The sequence below is a fragment of the Myotis myotis genome, unplaced genomic scaffold (assembly GCF_014108235.1).
Source record: "Myotis myotis isolate mMyoMyo1 unplaced genomic scaffold, mMyoMyo1.p scaffold_m19_p_9, whole genome shotgun sequence".
NCBI classification, from domain to species: Eukaryota; Metazoa; Chordata; class Mammalia; order Chiroptera; family Vespertilionidae; genus Myotis; species Myotis myotis.
This window is the reverse complement of record NW_023416401.1, coordinates 24,228,889-24,241,284: the sequence shown is the minus strand read 5'-3', so window position 1 is coordinate 24,241,284 and position 12,396 is coordinate 24,228,889. Positions and strand designations below refer to the sequence as shown.

Sequence of the window (12,396 nt, the reverse complement as noted above, 5' to 3'; positions counted from 1 at the left end):
CTGTGAGGGTGTACTAGATGGTCTCCCAGATGCCAAAGCTCTGACACCCTCTAGGATCGAGGTGAATTCCTGATCATCGCCAGGTACTTCAGAAATTCCCCATCCTGAGCCCCCTTTTAAGGTTCGCATTCACTGGGTCTGGGTGGGTCCCAGAATCTACATTTTAACAAAGCTCAGCGTGAACCTATTTCCGGAAGTCTTTGGGACACACTTCAATGAGCGCTGGCAGTGACTCTGGGACACGCAGGAGGGTCCCTTTAGAAGAGAGTTGGACGTGAAAGATAGTCATGCTTATTAGCAGCCTACAAGCTGAAAGGGCATGTTAAACGAGAACTAATGAATGTGCCCAGTCCTTGATATTCCTCCTCATCAAAGTTCACGTGGCTAATTCAGGGGTTGAAAACATAAAAATTTTCTCTTGTAATTAGCTCCTAATCGGTTCACTGCAGTGAATCTCCAAGGACAAGTCATAATTCTTGTCCACGGGAACTGAAGATGTAACGCACACACCGCTCACCTCTCTGCAGAGAATTTACACAAATGGATGTCCTAGCACAGAGAGGCGAAGCTGGAATCTGAAACCCTGGGAAGTAACCCATCAGTTTACCCACCCACCCTCCATCCATCTATTCACCCAGCCATCCATACGAACATCTATCCATGATGCATATATTCATGCAAGAAATGTTTATTGACAACCTACTATGTGCCAGGCCCTAGGGATACAGATAATAACAAGACGTTTTGGTCTCCACCAGGATTCATACGTTAAACAAGTAAACACACTAAATGTTTACCGACAGTGGAAATGCTACGAAGGAATCAAATAGGCCTCTGAAACAGAGAATGGCAAGACGGGAGAGAAAGAGACTTACCTTGAGTGAGTAATCAAGGGAGACTTCCTGAGGAGGTGACATTAAAGCTGAGACCTGGAGGATGAAAAGGCACATGTGAACAATCTTCCAGACGGACAGAACAGTACATGCAAAGACTGTAGACACGAACTGCTTAGGAGCTTGGAGCACTCCTTAGTCCAACTCCCCTGCCCAGTGGTCAAATGATCTTCTAGCTTCTGCTCACACACTTCAGGCGACAGAGACCTCACTGCCTATAGGAACTGCCTCACCCATTGTTAAGAACGTTGGTAGGTCAAACGTTCTTTCTCATATGAACCCTGTAAGGTTCACTAACTGGTCCAGGTGTACTTTAAGACCAGCCAAGTTACTCCACGCTGGTCTACAAGACGCCTTTGGAAAGCTGAAAACAATAACGCCCCAGCCAAGTCCTCTTTGCCTGATGTGGCACCCTAGCTCCCTCAGTCATGCCCCGTAGGCCATGACATGTGTTCTAACGACCCGTGCTCAACTTACCCGAAGGACGGAACTGTGAGGTCTGGCCAGAACTGCAGCAGGTGGGACTCGTGTCTCCCGTATTCTGGGGGTTATAACGCTATCACTGAAGCTCGGGGCATCCCAATCTGTGCTTCTCCCTTCACGCCGATAAAGCAGTGATCACTAGCCAGAAGAGTGTCAGGCTCTTGTTTCTTTGTAACCCTTCAAGCTCATCACAGCTGACCCACAGCTCAGCTGATGCTGTGATCCATGCTTGGCCAGAAATATGCAGGCCTGGCTGCTCCCTCACTCCTGAGGCAGCAGGCTTTTGTAGAAGTCCAAGGATGGCAGAAGTCACGTCCATGTTTCTCTCACTGTGGCCCTGGCACCTGGACAGTACCTGGAACACAGCAGGTTCTCAATAAGCCTCAGGTGAATGGTGGCAGGTGCGTGAATGAGCAACCAGCCCACCCGGGCTCTGGTCCTGACCACCTCTTACCAACAAGCGAGAATTTCTCGGCCCCTCAGAGCCTCAGTTTCTCCACTTACAAATGGGTCTCCTAGTTCTATTCATAAATCGCAGTGAGACAGACAGAACTGGTGACAAAGTCTATCACACCAGGGTGCTGGAAGAGACTGCCGCCTGGGCCTGGGCCTGGGCCTGGCCCTCCGTGGGCCACTCAGAGCCAGACATTAAGGCATCTTGTTGGTGCTGAGCAGGGATCACTGGATCCTGGGGCCAGCGAGTTAGGTGTCCAGGAGAACATTAGCTAAACTTTATTGAGCACTCAACATGTGTTAGGCACATGGTTTACTCATTGCATCCTCACGACCACCAATGAGATGGGCACAGTTCATATCCCCACTTTACAGGTGGTAAAACTGAGGCACAAAGGCATTAAGTTCAGCAGATAGTAATCGCTAATAGCTTTCAGTTCCAAGTGCTATTGGGCCTCTTGATTAGTATGTCCTGGGGCCTGATGCTGGGTCTTCCTCCCTAAGGTCTAAGGCTGCGGGTGCAAAAGGGCCCTGGACTGCAGGGCTCGCTGGAGGTGACCGTGCCACCATCCCCACCAGGCTTGGGCACCGATGGGATGACAATGGCCTGTGGTGGGGCTGGAGAAGCTGCTCCTCATGACCTGATGGTGCCTTGTGTCTTGGATATTTTGTGCAATTATCAAATGCTTTCCGTGCACCTGTAGATGACACAGTATTTATCTCACCTATCCTCAGGGCAAGCATTCGAGAGGCGTGTCTCTGCCCCCATCTTACAGGTGAAAACGCTGAGGCTCCAAGAACCAGAGGTTCTCCTGCTTGTTATATCTTTCTATCCCCTGCACCCATCAACCTTGGTTTGCCCTAGATCACCTTCCTCAACCTTTGTCAGAGGCCTGGACAGGAGGGTTTGTGGAGAGAACAGGGTGAAGGTCAGGCAATGTGAGGAAGAAGAATAGGGGGCAGCCAGGAAGGGATGGCCTTTAAGCAGGTGTGAACTCCTCTGCCCTCAGCCATGTGAGACCCCAGGCAGCTGTGTTAGCCTTCTTGAGCCTCAAGAACTTCATGTGCAAAGTGGAGAAAACACTAGCAACTCCTCATTATCAGACCGATTATGTGAGAAAATGTAGCAGAGTTCCAGGAAGGAATAGGACTCAGTAATTTTAGGAGATAATGGGAGGGGAAGGACAGGTATTGGGTGGAGAAAGGGGGACAACGAGAACACAGGGGGAGCATCCACCATCGTAGGAGTGAGAGCCGGGGAGGAGGGGACCCGGGCCTGCTCTGTTCACTCTCCTCCATGCACCTCCCGTCTAGCCGACTCCCCGCTTCTCCCTCCTCGCATCTCTACAGCACCTTCTCCCTGCCACAGTTAGAAATATGCTGGTCACACCATCTGTGCTGGGATCCTCACCACTATAGCAGAGCCCCGCTGTGTTAGGATTACCCCCGGGCTGGCAACCCCACTGGACTGAGCTCCACTATTTTAGGAACATCCACTAGCCCAGGTGCTCAACGAATGCGTTGAATGAATAAACTTAAAAATGAAACACATCCTCAGAAGACGAAACATAAAATTACCATTGGACCCAGCAGTTCCACTTCTAGGTATAGAACCAAAAGGATTGAAAACGGGCTCTCAGAGAGATATTTGGACTCCCATGTGTATAGCAGTGTTATTCACAATGCCAAAAGCAACCCAGTGTCCATCAAAAGGTGAATGGATAACTAAAACATAGTCTATACATACAAGAGAATATTATTCAACTTAAAAAGGAAGGGAATTCTGACACATGATACAACATGGATGAACCTTGAGAATATTATACTAAGTGAACTAAGCCAGACAGACACAGAAGACAAATACTGTATGATTCCACTTACACGAGGTTCCTGGAGCAGTCAAAGCCATGGAGACAGAAAGTAGAAGGGTGGTTGCCAGGGGAGGAGGGGGGCGGTGGAAGGAAGAGGAGGGGAGGGGAGAGGAGGGGAGGGGGAGGAAGGGGAGGAGAGGGCAGTTGTTGTTAACAGGTACAGAGTTTCAGTTTTACAAGATGAAAAGAGCTCTGGAGATGGATGGTGGTGATGATTGCACAACAGTGTGAATGTAGTTAGCACTATTGAGCTGCACGTGGTAAGTTTTATGCTTTGTGTATTTTATCACAATTTTTAAAAAACTGAAGTATGACTCTACCTAGAGAGTTATTTGACCTGGAGTTTCTATAATTGTTTGAAAAGACAATAGGTGGCAGTTTCCAGAGCCAGATGGGCCTTTAGTTCATAATCAGAGTGAGAGGAGGGTTCGTTAGGTATCTAATGACTGATTTTAAAGTTCTCATCCAACAACCTGGTATGTAGATTCAGAATCAGCTTGCCCTGCAATTAACTAAAAACCATTCGTGACAGGAATTCATATGTAATTGCTATCAGTGGAGTCAACGTGTAAGAATATTCCAAGCATTTAATTGACTTTTAAAAGAATAGCTACAGCAAGCTAATTAAATATCAAGTTAGGGAATGTGTTAATTGATATTTAATAAGGATGTCAATTGATGTCTAACTAGCCAATATGTCTCATAAAATATGTCAATTAAATGCCTAAAGATCCTTTCCAAGGGGATTAAGAATTAAGCACATTGAGAATGTAATTGTTAATTTTTTTAAAAAAAATTACAAAATGCAACCCTTCCTGCTGGCTTTGCCTGGATTACAGAACCATCTAGAAGCCACTCTGCCTGGTCTCCAGACTATCTTTATACACAGACTCACAGAGCTGGAGCAGGCTTCCACTGGGCTCATAGCCAACATCTGCATAAATTTGGGGCCCAGGAAGGGTGAGTGAACCCCATCCAAATTCCCCATCAAGGCAGAGATGAGCTCTGCCTCCACTCAGCTGATTTGAGATGGAAGTGTCCACTCTGCCCAACCACCCCTGCTCTGCCCTGAGACTCGTCCTTTCTGGGCGCCACCGCTGCTGAAACCCACACATCCCAGGACCTCTCCTTCCTGTCTGCTCCCTGATCACACTGGGAAAGTGAATCAGGACAGCCCCAGGTAATTTGCAACCAATAGGAGAAGCTCTCCTGCTCACCAAACAATATCAGTGATAATAGTAACTTTATCCATTATTTCACTCATCTAACATGTACCGTGGGCCAACTGTGTGCTAGGCAGTCTGCCAGGAGCTCACGGTCCAGTTGGGGAAGAATTAAGACAAGTGGTTCAAAGGTCACTAGGGTCACATTCATGAGAAGCTGGGTGTGTGATAGAAGCCCATGATGGGCCTGACCTGGTCTGGGTGGTCAGGAAGGGTCTCCAGCAGAAGTGATGTTGGAGCTGAGAATGAAAGATGAGTCCATGGTGACCAGTTGAGGAGATAGGGAGAAGGATGAAAGAACATTCCAGGTCCTGAGATGAGATGATACATTGAGTATTAGTTTGAGGTCAAGACCTGCAGGCGTTGAGGCCATCTGTAAGATCTGAGTTTTGGACCAATTATCTACAGCTGCATAATAAATCACCCTAAGCCACTGCCATTTTATTATACATACTATATGCTTACTGTGGGTCAGAAATTCAAACAGGAACAATATGAATGGCTATTCTCTGTTCCTCAATGTCTGGAGCCTCACTTGGGAAGATATGAGTGGCTGCAGGTGACTCAATGGCTAAATTGGATATGGGGGTCAAAAAATATCTAGAGGCTTCTTCACTTTTATAGCTGGCTCCTAGGCTGGAATAATTCAAAGGCTGAGCTCAGCTGTGACTGTCAACCAAAACACCAACATGTAGACTCCCCATGGCTTGGGCTTCCTCCCAGCATGGTGGCCTCTCTCACATGGTGACTCAGGGTTCCAAGGCTAGTGTTCCACCAACAAGAAAGAAGCTGCATGGCCTTTCAGGTCACACAGATCATTTTTGCCACGCTGTTTGTTGAAACAGTCACCACCTAGATTCAGGGGAGAGAATTTAGTTTGCAGCCATGTCTGAAAACCACCACAGATCTTCATCATGAGAACAGCGGAAGCCGTGAAAGGATTTAAGTAGGGAATAACATGATCTGATTTGTATTTTAAGATAGAGTAGAGAAGAGATAGTCAGGGAACAGAATGGAGGCAAACAGACTGGTAAGGAAGCAAGCCATAATAGTGGACAGATTATGGCAATGGCAGTAGAGATAGAGAGAAGTTGACAGATTCTAGAGACATCTAAGGATGTAGGATCCACAGGCCTTGGATATGGATTACTTGTGGGGGATTAGAGAGAGAATTGTCCAGGATGACCCCCCACTTCCTGACTAGACTATTGAGGAGTGAGGAGCGAGCAACATCATTTCCTGTGATGAATGAGGCAGAGTATGGGTGGGAGGTTTAGGAGAGACAAGTTTTGGTAGGGAAGAGTTATGTTTAGTTTTGGATGAGTTGAGTTGGAGATGCCTTCGGGGCATCCAGGAAGAGCTGTGGTCTTCCATCAGCAATGCAGGTCTAGAGCTCAGAAGAGAGGCGTGAGCTGGAGATAAGTGGGACTTAAAGCCAGGGCATGGTAGATGGTGTCACCGAGGACCCACCCTGAACCACTCCAACATGTAGAGGTCAAGTACAGGAGGAAGAGCAAAGGGAAACATGAGGGAACAGCCAGAGACACAAGAGGGAAACCAGGGAGAGGGGTGGTCACAGAAGCCAAGGGCCCCGGGACACTCAAGTTGGAGGGAGCGGTCAATTCTGTGAAGGCCAACAAGACAAGACCGATGAGGGTCCTTCTTAAGAAGAGGTACTAGAATCTGAACAAAAACAGCCAGGATGCCAAACTCTGGGTTCTCTCTCACGTCCGTGTGGCAGGGCCTTCAGGAATTATGAGCCTTAGGCAACGTCACTCAAAATCTCAGCAGGACGAGTTCTAAGTCCTGACCAAAATGATTCCAAAGTTCACCCAGGAAAATCAGCCTGAAATGCAAGTCGGCCTGAAATGCTTTGGAAACTAAGAATACACACAGAGAGAAGGGATAACACTTGCTACAATGCCTGATGGTCCTCCATAAAAGTGGTCTGAATCTCACCCCTGAGGCAGGCCCGCTCACTGCACGTCACCCACCAGGATGGAGAGAGAGTGATCGGGAGAGCAGGCAGTGTGGAGCAATGGTCTGGGGGAGCTTGTTGCCCTGCCTACCTGATAATTCCAGGGCTACGGCATCTTGAGGTCCCACTGACCCTATTCCAGGACAATGAAGTAAGACAGCTTCTAGAAGAGCCCTCATGGTGGCCCATAAGATGCTACCTGTCCTCACAAATAATTAGACAGACTGATGGTGTCACAAGGAAGGGCTGCTAGGTTTCCATATGGTCTCAGAGAAAAAGGACAGACACACAACAGCTATGTAGTCACAAGCATGGGTTACAGAACCAGGCAGGTCAGGGAAAGTTCTGGATCTTGCTACTTGGGTACCCTTGAATGGGTTTCTCAGCCTCTCCAAAGGAAGCCGGAAAAGACAAGTTAAGTCACTTTGTTCCTTTCCTTGGGCCACAGAAGCTAGAAGAGAACTAGAAGGATGCCTTCACCTTACCCGATATCAATTGAAGATCCCAGAACTTAGGATCATTCAGCAACAAGCCTGGCTCCTCTCACTTTCAACTAGAAAGGAAAACCAACAGCTCCAGCAGCTATTGTCAGAGATGCTTATTCAGTTACCAATAACAACAGTTGCCATGGAGATGGGCAGTCCAGCCTGCCAGTCTGGAATGGCTCTCAGGTCAGGGCTAGATTAGCCACATCCACAAACCAAAGAGGCAGCCTGAGCCCAGCTCTCCACTGAGCTGGTTGGAAAGTTCTTCTAATTTATTTTTGCCTCTCCTTCCTGTCAGAAGGGCCCACTGTTGGAAAGTCAATGGGCTATATGGCAAAGGCATGGAGAGTCTCTTGGATTGTACAGTTACTAAGTCTATAAAGTCAGAGAACAGCTGGTGTGGTTGGGGGGCATGTTTCACAGAAGGTGGATGAAGCTGCTCTGGGTGTTCAGGGCTGCAGCAGGATCTGGGGAACCCAGGACTGCTTGGGGAGGCCCTGGAGCTCTGTGCTGGTCAGACTCCACGGAGAGGCCAAGGACAGACAAGGGTATTACCAGAGATAGTGGCTAGCTGGGCAACTGAGAATGTGCCCAACCTTGAAGAGGATCTTAGCTTCTACAAATTCTTCAAGGTCTGGGAGAAAAGGGAGCCAAATCAGAAAATACATCCAAATGTTAGCAGTATAAGGAACCAGAAATCAGATCTCTTCACAACAAAGAAACCAAAACCTTTGGAGGGGATGGAGCTTATCCATGTCTACCCTAATCCCATATCCAGAATCTCAACTCCCAATCTGAGTTCCTCCTCGCACAGCATCAACCAGATTGTTCCTGAAAGCTCGGTCAATGTAAATAGAGTTTTCTAACAATGAGAGTGCCGTCCATGGATTGGCTATCTGCTGAGGCAGGTAGTGAGTTCCCTGTCATTGGAGGTGTACAAGCAGGCAGCCTTTGGGTAGGGCATTTCAGAGATGGTTTCTGTCCTGGAGGGTGGTCAGAACTATATGACCTTGGAGCCCTATTTTCTCTGGACTCCATGATTCTGAAGTGAATGGAGGTATCCCCGTATCAAACTAGAGCAGAACAAACCAGCTCCACCAGACTGGGTCCTTCAGCTGTTTTCCCTCCTCTCCCAGGGCTGGCTTCTGAGTGGGGGGTGTGAATGCTTCCTCAGCTCATGCACAAAGAGATGACCGAGAATTGCTTCTCATGGCAGCATCCAACTCAGCTCTCTGTCTGGCCCAGAGGGCTACTCAAAGGCCTACTGATGGAGCATCCACATGTGAGAGGTGGAGGCAGGGAGGAAAACCTTAGCCTCCCCCAGAGTCCCAATGGGAAAAGGAAACTGGCAGGCGGCAGCCCCAGCAGCTCTCATCGTCCAAAGTCACATTTAGGAGACTGTGCATCTGACTTGGGCACCATCTGGGTGACATCAGCTCCCTGAGGCATGAACTTGGGGAAATTTCCCTGAGGCCTGGTACCCTCAGATGAACAACCAAATACTCGTACATGCTAATAAAGCAGATTTGTCCTGGGGAGAAAGAAAACCATGCAGGAAAGCACCCCCCATAATGCTCAGAATAATCCATGGTTACAGCTTTGGTTCCAGTGATGAAGGGAGGCATGAGAGGAAGAAGAGACGAAACAAGATTGACCCTATTCAGCAAAGCCGAGGTCTGCAAAGTGAAAACGATTTTCCTGATAATAATACGGTGTCATTTCCCCCCCCCCCCCTCCTCCTCCTCCTCCTCCTCGCATGAGGGTTCCATGGGTTTTCCAGGGGCCGCACAGCATGTGCGAGCACAACAGACTGAATGCAGGAGCAGAGCCCTGGTGGGGGGCTCAGGTGGTTGGTTGCAGCATTGTCCTGTGCACCAAAGGGTGGCAGGTTCAATTCCTGATCAGGTGGCGGCTTCCATCCCCAGCCAATCAATCAATAGGTCTCTCACATCGATGTTTCTCTCCCTCTCTCTCTCAAACCAAAAAAAGAAAAGAAGAAGTTATTTGTGTTGACATGTAATGAGATTATTGTTATTTTGAAACGAGTTAATAAATATTTTTAAATCTCTGAGTTTTTATGTCTAATAAAGTAAGTAAATATCAATAGATGTAACCCACATAAACAAAAGCTCTTGGAGGTCCTCAAAATTTTTTTAAGAGTAAAACATTACTGAGACCAAAAATTTTGCGAACAGCTACATAATATTATTCTGTCTATTTTATATGTTTTAAAATTTCTGTATTAAAATTTTTTATTTAAAAAATAATAATTGGCAATTGTCTTTTCTTCTTTACTGTTTGGCCAAATTGCTTAACCTCAGTATCCTCATCTCTCAAGGGGCTAGATAATCCCAAAGCATGATTCTATGAATCAAATCTGATCCCACACAGATGCGGGGGTGCTGCCCTCCACCCTGAGCTTCTGCAGAGATCTGAGTTTCTCTGAGTTGAGGAAGAGGGAATACGCTCCTGTGTTAATCAGATCCCATTAATTTTTCAAAGTAGACAACAGCCCACTTACTCATCTCCCATAGAGCCTCATCCATAATTGATCCCTAGCTGCACTTATCCAAATAGACAGAGGAGAGGCCCCGGGCACGTGAGGCTCTGGGAGGGCTTTCTGCTGATGAGCCTCGCCTCCGAATTAACGGCTGTCGTGAGAAGGCACTCACAGCCATGACATATTCTAACTAAAGGTGCGGGCGCCTCTCCTTCGACCAAGAATAACAAGGAGAGAGAAAGAAACAACTCCCTACATGCTCTGAACGACTGTTGTGAGGTTATGTCTATGTACAAACCGCTGGAGGGGGTGAATCTAAGCTAGCCCTGTGGACCTCAGCATGTTCAGCCCTCAGGTCCCTTTATTCATCTCTACTCTCATGGCCCCTACTTGAGGCCCTACACCTCAGGCCCCGTCCCCCAGCCAAAATAAATGACAACTGGGTTGAAAATTAAAATGTGTGTTTTTGTTTTGTTTTGTTTTTTTAATATATTTTTATTGATTTCAGAGAGGAAAGGAGAGGGAAAGAGAGATAGAAGCATCAATGATGAGAAAGAATCATTGACTGGCTGCCTCCTGCACGCCCCCTACTGGGGAGTGAGCCTGCAACCTGGGCATGTGCCTGACCAGGAATCGAACCCTGACCTCCTGGCTCATAGGTCAGTGCTCACCACTGCGTCACCCTGAGCTGTGTGTGTGTTTTTTAAAGAATGAGTGAAAAGCCTTAAAGACAACATAAAGTGAACATTTTTCAGATGAGCAAAGGCTTTGTGGTAAGAAAAAGGAAAGCAGCCCTTTTTCGGCGAGACATCGGCGAGAGCCGGCCTGGCCCTCCCAGCTGGATGAGAACATCAGCAGTTTCACAGAACACCCACATCAGACAAGGTCACTCCGTGACCGAGGGTGAGCAAGACCACTCTGTAGTCGTACCTGAACTGTGTGAGTTTGCCGGGAATGCTCTACAACGTACCTCAAGCTGAGTGGATTCAACAGCAGTTCCTGTCTCACAGCCCTGGAGTCAGTGATCAAGGTGTCTGCTCCCTCTGAAGGTGAAAGGGAAGATGTGTTCCAGGCTTCTCTCCTAGTTTCTGAATATCCTTGGATTGTGTCAGCTGAAGTCCAATGTTCACATGGTGTCCTTCCTCTATGTGCATCTCTGTATCCAAATTTCCCCTTTCACGAGGACATCAGTCATATTGGATTAGGGGCCCACTCTACTGGCCTCGTCTTAACTAATTACATCTGCAATTACGCCATTTCCAAAGAAGGTCATATTCTGAGGCACTGGGGGTGAGGGCATTAACACATGAACTTGGAGGTGGGACACACAATTCAATCCACAGTCCGTGAATTTAGGCAAAATGAGGGCATTGTTCAAACCACAAAAATGACGAAACATTTTAAGCAACCAAACAAGTTAGGTGACTTAAAAAACAGAAAGTAATTATCTTACAGTTCTGGAGGCCAGAAGTCTGTAATCGGTCTCTCAGCCTCCCTGGGCCAAAATCAAGGTGTGGGCCGTGCTGTGCTCCCTTAGAGGCCAGAATCTATTCTTTGCCTCTTCCAGCTCTGGTGGCTGGTGGCATTCCTTGGCTTGTGGGCACATCACTCCAACCTTCAATGCCAGCATCTTCAAATCTCCCTAATAAACCTGGCATTGTGAAAAGAAACAAATATGTGTGAGTGACTCTTTTCAGGAATGCTCCCTTGTTCACGACAGTATCACAAAGAAGAAAATGACTAAGCTTGTCTACGAAGGACAGAGATCGTCAAAAAATGGCAGAGTAAGACTCTCCAAAAACCCTTTCCCCAGTAAAAGCAATGAGAACACTGGCTAAATTGCCAGAATCAACTACTTCAGAGCACTAAATTAACGAAAAGTTTGCAGCAATTTGGGGAAGGGAGATTTTTTTTTCTTTTTTCTTTTTTTTTAAGAAAAACTATAAAACTTGATAAGAACAGTGAGCTGTGTGGCGTTTTCACCTGCCCTATTTTCATCTTCCTGCTCTCCAGCCCACAATAGCCTTGACAACTCACAGCCCATAATCACAGGGAAAACTAGCAGCCAGCAGCCACAGGAGTCAGAACAGGGTTGGAGCTTCCTAAATCCCCATTCGCAAAGAATCCTGTCTTTTGCTCTGTCCGGCAGTCCCCTGGAAAACCTTACTCATTAGGTTTGTCTTTATTTGACCTGCCTCAGAGCTGGCCCAGTGTGAACAGACTTTTCCCTCCCAGAGGGCTTTTGTCAAAAACAATAAGTAGCAATTATTTAACATTGTGGCTGCCTGAGGGAGCCATAACAATTTGGGCAAACTAAAAGTTAACCAAAAAAACTTAAAAGGAAAAGCTGGAGAATGAAATTCCACTTAGGGTTGTGAAAAGGCCACACCACGCCCAGGGCTGTGTGCATGATCAGGAAAGACATGAGAAGGCCCTCGAGGCTCTCCTTGAGGCCCCCTGCAGGCAGGAAGTGAAGGCTAAACTAGCCATGTAGACTCCTAGACTGAGTA

At 47.3% G+C, this 12,396-nt stretch overlaps 1 long non-coding RNA gene across 1 annotated transcript; it reads right to left on the bottom strand.

The window, feature by feature from the left end:
- Positions 1 to 753: 753 nt before the first annotated feature.
- LOC118663818 lies at positions 754 to 11,525 on the bottom strand. The gene is made up of 3 exons (XR_004970149.1): positions 11,340 to 11,525; positions 1,371 to 1,731; positions 754 to 929 (listed from the first exon to the last, which is right to left on the bottom strand). It is a non-coding gene; the product is annotated as an uncharacterized LOC118663818 (long non-coding RNA).
- Between the last annotated feature and the right edge of the window lie 871 nt (positions 11,526 to 12,396).